The 7,732-nt window shown below is 40.5% G+C and overlaps 1 pseudogene; it reads right to left on the bottom strand.

Annotated features, from left to right (window-relative positions):
- Positions 1-418: 418 nt before the first annotated feature.
- On the bottom strand, positions 419-1,511 carry Gapdh-ps102 (Glyceraldehyde-3-phosphate dehydrogenase, pseudogene 102; annotated as a pseudogene).
- Between the last annotated feature and the right edge of the window lie 6,221 nt (positions 1,512-7,732).

Raw genomic sequence — 7,732 nt, 5'->3', positions numbered from 1 at the left:
GTATCAGTGTGGGTGGGGAACGGAGGAAACTACTAGAAAGTCCAAGATGCCGGGGATACAAGAGGCTCCTAGGACCCAAAGGGATGACATTAGCAGTAATACCTAACAGTGGAGAGATAGAACCTGAAATGATCACCTCCCATAGATAGCCAAAGCTATCAGTTGAAGAATCGGGCCATCTACCCATCTCAAAAAAAAAAATTTTTTTTGAGGTGGGTGCAGCGAACTTTATTGATGGTATTGAAGAGAGAAGGGAGGGTTCCCTAGGCCCCTCCTGTTATTATGGGGTCTGGGATGGAATTGTTTGGGAGATGCTCACTGTTGGGAGCCGAGCTGGGATGGCGACTCCTCAAAATCTGAGGGCCTCTCTCTTGCTCTCATTATTCTTGCTGGGCTGGGGTGGGTGGTCCAGGGTTTCTTACTCCTTGGAGGTCATGTAGGCCACCACCCTGTTTCTGTAGCCATATTCATTTTCATACCAGGAAATGAGCTTTACAAAATTGTCATTGAGAACAATGCCAGCCCCAGCATCAAATGTGGCAGAGTAGGAGTTGCTCATGAAGTCGCAGGAGACACCCTGGTCCTCAGTGTAGCCCAGGATGCCTGCTTCACCACCTTCTTTTTTTTTTTTTTTTGGTTCTTTTTTCGGAGCTGGGGACTGAACCCAGGGCCTTGCGCTTCCTAGGTAAGCGCTCTACCACTGAGCTAAATCCCCAGCCCCGCTTCACCACCTTCTTGATGTCATCATACTTGGCAGGTTTCTTCAGGCGGCATGTCAGATCCACAACGGATACATTAGGGGTAGGACCACGGAAGGCCATGCCAGTGAGTTTCCCGTTCAGCTCTGGGATGACCTTGCCCACAGCTTTGGCAGCACCAGTGGATGAAGGGATGATGTTCTGGGCTGCCCCATGGCCACCACACCACAGCTTTCCAGAGGGGCCATCCACAGTTTTCTGAGTGGCAGTGATGGCATGGACTGTGGTCATGAGCCCTTCCATGATGCCAAAGTTGTCATGGATGACCTTGGCCAGGGAGTCTAAACAGTTAGTGGTGCAGGATGCAGTGCTGACAATTTTGAGGGAGTTGTCATATTTCTCGTGGTTCACACCCATCACAAACATGGGAGCATTGGCTAAAGGGGTGGAGATGATGATCCTTTTGGCCCCACCCTTCAAATGAGCCCCAGCCTTCTCTATGGTGGTGAAGATGCCAGTAGACTCCACGACATACTCAGCACCAGCGTCACCCCATTTGATGTTAGCGGGATCTCACTCCTGGAAAATGGTGATGGACTTCCCGTTGATGACAAGCTTCCCATTCTCAGCCTTGACTGTGCTGTTGAACTTGCCATGGGTAGAGCCATACTGGAACATGTAGACCATGTAGTGGAGGTCAATGAAGGGGTCATTGATGGCAACAATCTCCACTTTGCCAGATGCAGAAGAGAAAGCAACCCTGTTAACCAGGTGCCCAATACGGCCAAATCCATTCACATTGACCTTCACCATCTTGTCTATGAGGCTAGGCTGGCACTGCACGGGAAGATGCGGCTATCCCTGGAACAGGGCAGAGAAGAGAGTCCCATCTCAAAAATTTTAACCAGAAATATCTCTTCCTAAAGGAAACACAGGAACAAAATTTGGAGCAGAGGCTGAAGGAAAGGCCATCTAGAAACTTCCACACATAGATCCATCCCATCCACAGATGTCAAACCCCAACACTATTTCTAATGCCAAGAAATGCTTGCTGGTATAGCTGTCCTCTGAGAGGCTCTGCTAGCATCTGACTAAGACAGATGCAGATACTTACAGCCAACCATTGCACTGAGCCTAGGGACCCCAATGGAAGAGTTAGGAGAAGAACTGAAGGAGCTGAAGGGAATTGCAACCACATTGGAAGAACAATAGCAATTAACCATACCCCACAAAGCTTTCAGGACTAAACTGTCAGCTAGAGTATACAGGAATGGGTCTACTGTTCCTGATACAAATGTATCAGAGGACTGCCTTATTTGGCACTAATAGGAGGGGAGACTCTTGGTCCTGTGGAGCATCATTACCCCAGCAAAGGGTGATGCTAGAAGAGTAAGGAGGAAGAGGGTAGTTGGTCTGGGGAGTACCCTCTTAGAATCAAAGGGGAAAGGGAATGGGAAATGGGGGTTTTCAGAGGGGAGACCAAGAATGGAGATAATATTTGAAATGTAAACAAGATAATTAATAAAACATAAATAAAAGACAGAGACTAATCCCTCCAAAACAAACAAACAAAAACTCTATCCAAAGACTACACCATTCTTCGGGCATGATTTACATTATACTTTAAGGTAACGTAAAATATGCATGACTTACACTGTTTCCTGCGTAAAGAGACTTAGAACAGAAATGAGCTCTACCAGAGAATTCATTTCACTTGCATAATCAACATTGCACTACCAAGATTTTATACCCAAAGTCTCACTGCCTATCCCTGAGGTCAGGAAAACAGACTAAGCACATAGATGCTGTTACAAATGACACAAAGTTGGTAAACACATTAACTGATAAATGAATGGTGCAGCTATCTGGTCTACCCGTCTCTGATAAAAATAAAGAGTTGTGGACTTATAAAATTGATGGGCTAATGAAAAAATGGCCCCAAACATATAAAATAGCAAATAATATGATGCAACAAGAACTTATATTCTTTATCCACATTCTTTTATCTTTTAGGTATATAGAATCAATAATTTATTCCTGCAATAAAGTGACAACTTCCATCAGTTGGAGGTGATATCATTAAGGGCCTGTGATTTAAGTATGGCCTGGAATTAACAAGGTGATACAACAAGGAAAAAATACATTTGGTGGGTAGATAGGGTATATATAAATAAAGGTATAAAGACACAATAATGCTAAAAAGAAAAACATGACTACTTCTAAGTAGAAGAAAAAGAAAAACTTCAAATTTTCAATCTTCAATGTAAGTGAAGGATGACACTAGGCCAATATCTATATAATTAGAAATCTAAAGAAATGCAAGAGGAAATGCAAGAGACTAGGGCAAGCAGAGAGAGGTTGAAACATGGCTATCATTACATTTTGAACTAGGATGAGAAGTGTCACAATTATATCTTTCTCATCTATGCAATCAGGCAAAGACAAGTACACCCTGAACATTTGGTTTTCTCCTACAAGCTTCCTGGAAACACAATATACTGTAACTGTATCAAAAATGCATGTCATCTTCTCATTTTGAGAAATAATGATATGCAAACATAAAAGGTCCTGAGTAAAGATGGAAAAGTAGCAACTGGTCCCAATGCTACTAAGTAACTGGATCAATCGCATTGGTCTTTCTTATTTATTCCTCTTTTGCACCCAGGTCTGTGTCTCACTGCTAAAGTATAAGTACAGCAACAGATTTCTTAATTCTTTCTTCTTGGGTTGCGTTTATCTAAGCAGGATCATAAGAAGAATAGAGAAAAACATAAAATAAGTCAGGTTTCTATAGAAATCTACATTTGATTTCCATGATGGCCCTCCCATTTACTTCTCTCTTTGTCACTTTATTTAGCTTTCCCTGCACCAAACTATTCTTTGCCATTTTCTCAGCTTGATATGAACCTGATTATTGTGTCTAGTTGGATTAGTCTTGATCTTATAGCCCTTGGTATTTTCTCCTCCTATTGATGACTACAAAAATGTTTCCTTTGTTTTCCCAAATTTCCATACATAGCACACTGTAAGCCATTTTATCAAATCTCTAACTAGTTTGTTAGCCAAACTAAAAGAAGTCAAAGGAAAGAGACTGTTAGGGCATTCTTTCATTGAGAGATCCCATATTTAAATATGATCTCCAGCCACAGTAGTACACAATAGAGGTAAGAGTCAGGAGTGGCCCATGATTAGATAAGAGCTAGCGACTGTACCACATAGCATCCATAAATGCTGAGAAGGTAGACCCAACCATCCCTCTGCTTCCAATGGTCTACATTCCCAAGGTACTGAAAAATTTAAAAATTTGGGGTATCTGATCACGCACATTGATAATTCAGAATATTGCATGACATCTTGTAAAAGAAGTCTTCATTCTGTCAAGTGTAAGAGCCAAGTATAAACACAGGGCTTGAGAATTGGTTTTGTTATTATTGAAAGAGGCAGTTGTAAACTATGAGATTATGGAAGGGACATTTGGTTCTTATTTGCTATCCAAATGAGAACACCTAGTCACCAAAGAGTCTGTGAAATCAAGATACCACTTTTCATCAGAACAAGCACTCTGTATATTATTCCCACTCTATTTTTTAAGGCAAAGACCCTAGTTACAAACTTCTACCACTATCTTAATTTTCGTGGTTATATTTAAATTCCTACCCAAGGTAAGTATAATGCCTTCCAAAATAGGAACTGACCCTGAAAATAGTCATTCAAAGTGCTGAGAACTAGCAGACTGGAGGTAGATATTCTAAGAGGATTAGGACAATGTAAAATTGTGTGAGGAGTGATTTAGATAAGTCAGTATATTTTCTTAGAATTCTGTGGTTTGGTGTGCAAAATTTTAGGTATAGTGCTTGGGCTTGCATAAGCAAGATAGTAAACTTAGGACATTCCTGAAACACTCCAGGAAGCAATCAGAGTTTCAAAGCAGTGGAATTATTTGAAAGAATTGTGGGAAACACTTTCTTCCTTGATGTGAAACGCTTTGTTGAGTGCGTCCCACAGTTCCTAAGGCTTTGCTGTCATATAACTCAGAGGGAGACTAATGATGACTGGCTTCAATACAATTAGTCTTTCTGGTTGTGAAGTAGGCCTGCCATGCAGCAATCTTCAGTTTGTAATTTGTACCTCACACATGAATCTATAAATGCAGATTCTTCACACAACAGGTTAAAGACAATGATTTTGTTATTCAATGATTTCAGTAAAAGTCAGAAAAAGAGCAAGATTCATGACTAATCAGTCCGTCAAGGCTCAGCATCTTATCTATGGGTAGATGGTGTCTTGAGCTGGGTCATACTACAGCTGCTAGAATTTAGAAGTATTCTGGTCTGGATTTTATACATTAGAAGACATTTGAGCTTCAGGGTGATGAATTGCAGGAACTTGTGCTTTGGATGGAACAAGAACAGAAGGCAGCATGTTCCAGCCAACTTATCTCAGGGCATTTGGATTCCCAGCATATTTTATACATATTCTTGAAAATTACAAGCAAGAAAGGGAAGAAATGAGCCAAAAAAGGCCACCAAGGACCTTTTTTGTTCTGCACAAGTCTATCTGGACATAATGTGGTCTGGCAACAAGAGATTTAGGATAATCAGATTTCTCAGAAAGAAAATAACTGACCACATGATGAGTTATTATTTTAAATTTTACCTATAATTGTGAAACAGAAACATGATAAAATTGTCTTAGGGAATTTTGGTCTCATGCAAGTCCCCAGATACAGCCACCTCAATTATCCAGAACGATTAACAAAGAGAGGAGAGAAGGGAAAGAGGGCAGAATAGGGCAAAGGCAACACCTATTCAAAATAAATGTTTCTTTATATTGTGTTCAAGAAACTTCTGGTTGTATATCAAGATTTATATTATAGTTTCTGGGTACAAGTATGAGCAAGAAAAGCTTTCTGGTTACAAAAGTTGGCTTATTATTTTTCACAGCTCAAAAAATGACCATGTAGTATCTTAGTAAAAGAAGGTTTGGATAGGAGTGTTGTATTGGTCAAGATTTTCCAAGGGGTGTGTGTGTGTGTGTGTGTGTGTGTGTGTGTGTGTATGTGTGTGTTTGTGTGTGTGTGTGTGTGTGTGTGTGTGTGAATGAGAGCGGGGGAGAGATGGGGGAGAGAGAGGCATAAAGAGAAAGAGAGAGACAGAAAGACAGGAGACAAAAAGAGAGAAAAGTAGAAAGCAGGATAGATAGATAGATAGATAGATAGATAGATAGATAGATAGATAGATAGATAGATACATACATACATACATACATACATACATACATACAGAGAGAGAGAGAGAGAGAGAGAGAGAGAGAGAGAGAGAGAGAAGAAACGGGCAAAAGAGAGAATGCATGCAAATATATAAAGTAGGAGACTTAGACTGTGATTATTCCTTGAAAATTCTGAACGAATATAATTTTAAACCTAGAATTACTATCCCAATTGATAAAGGGTGATAGGGGATTTTTCAAAAGACTTAGACAAAGATGCCTCAAAATTAAAGCAAGTGTCTAGAAAGTACAGTCTGATAAGAATTCTATTCAATTCTATTCTCTGCAGAAGTGAGGCTTAAACTTGTCTCTACAGAAAAAAGGAGGCTGGCTACCACTGGAACCCTGGGAAGAAGGCTCCAGGAAAGATTGCTGAGACTTCCAGCGTATGTGCGTTGTCTGCCTTTTCACTGAAATAGGCTGTTACAGCTAGTACCATACCTTAGGTCTAGAATGAACTGTTTCTAGATTTCAGATTTCTCCTTGCATTGATTAAATTGATAGAAACATCTTCGGGAGTATTTTTCATGTGTACATTTACATATGTCCAAAGAGGCCAGAAGACAACCTGTGGGGTTGACATGCACCTATATTTTTGTGATAAAAGGTCTTTGTCTGAACTTTATAAAGCAGTCTAGGCTAGCTGGCTAGAGAGTCCCAGTTATCTGGCTGTGTCTACTTTTCCATCTCTTGGATTCCAAGCTATTAGATGTACTATCTTCTAAGGAGAAAAACTATCACCTTTATAACATCAGCTGTGCTAGTTTTCAAAAGATCACCATAGATGGACTTACTGACTATTGATATTTCTTCATAGAGTGAGTAGGTAGAGTGTCATTTTACACTCATTTGAGTATCCAGTTACTCTTCTAATCTAGTTTCGTGTGATTCTTCCTTAATTGCACAGAATTTTGAGCCTCGGGGAGGGGAATCATTATATGGACTGATGGGAATGAACTCCATCTATGCTGCTTTGTGGATACCATTACAGATGCTCCATGAAGACTGACCATGGCAACATCTTTAAGGTCACTCACATTTCTGCTAATAACTCTTATTGATGCTCTGTAAATAATCCCAATAAAGTCAAAGGAGGAAGGGTAAATGTTAGGTACTCCCCCGCCCAAAAGCAACTTTCTACATGGGCTCCTGGACCAACGTCAGATTTTCATGCTTGTATGACAAATACTTCACTGATGAAATTATCTCCCAGTGTCCAGAATCCTCTTTTGTGCCTTTCAAGTCATATCTCTATTTCTCTTGTCAGAATATAGCCAAACTCAACTTTTAAAATGTATGTGTTTTCTCTATTTAATAGCTGTTTATATAAACAATAAATTTGTATTCTCTATTATGAGGCATGTGACTAGTTACTGAATGAAAATGGTTATAGGCTCATACATTTCCATACATGATCCTCAGATTGGGAAAATTAGGGAGTATCGTATTCTTTGATTTTTTTTTATTAACTTGAGTATTTCTTATTTACATTTCGAGTGTTATTCCCTTTCCCGGTTTCCGGGCAAACATCCCCCTAGTGCCTCCCCCTCCCCTTCTTTATGGGTGTTCCCCTCCCCATCCTCCCCCCATTGCCGCCCTCCCCCAACAATCTAGTTCACTGGAGGTTCAGTCTTAGCAGGACCCAGGGCTTCCCCTTACACTGGTGATCTTACTAGGCTATTCATTGCTACCTATGAGGTTGGAGCCCAGTGTCAGTCCATGTATAGTCTTTGGGTAGTGGCTTAGTCCCTGGAAGCTCTGGTTGC

This window comes from Rattus norvegicus, chromosome 14, assembly GCF_021556685.1.
Source record: "Rattus norvegicus strain SHRSP/BbbUtx chromosome 14, alternate assembly SHRSP_T2T, whole genome shotgun sequence".
Lineage (NCBI taxonomy): Eukaryota > Metazoa > Chordata > Mammalia > Rodentia > Muridae > Rattus > Rattus norvegicus.
The sequence above is the reverse complement of the archived record's forward strand: the minus strand, read 5'-3'. Positions and strand labels throughout refer to the sequence as shown.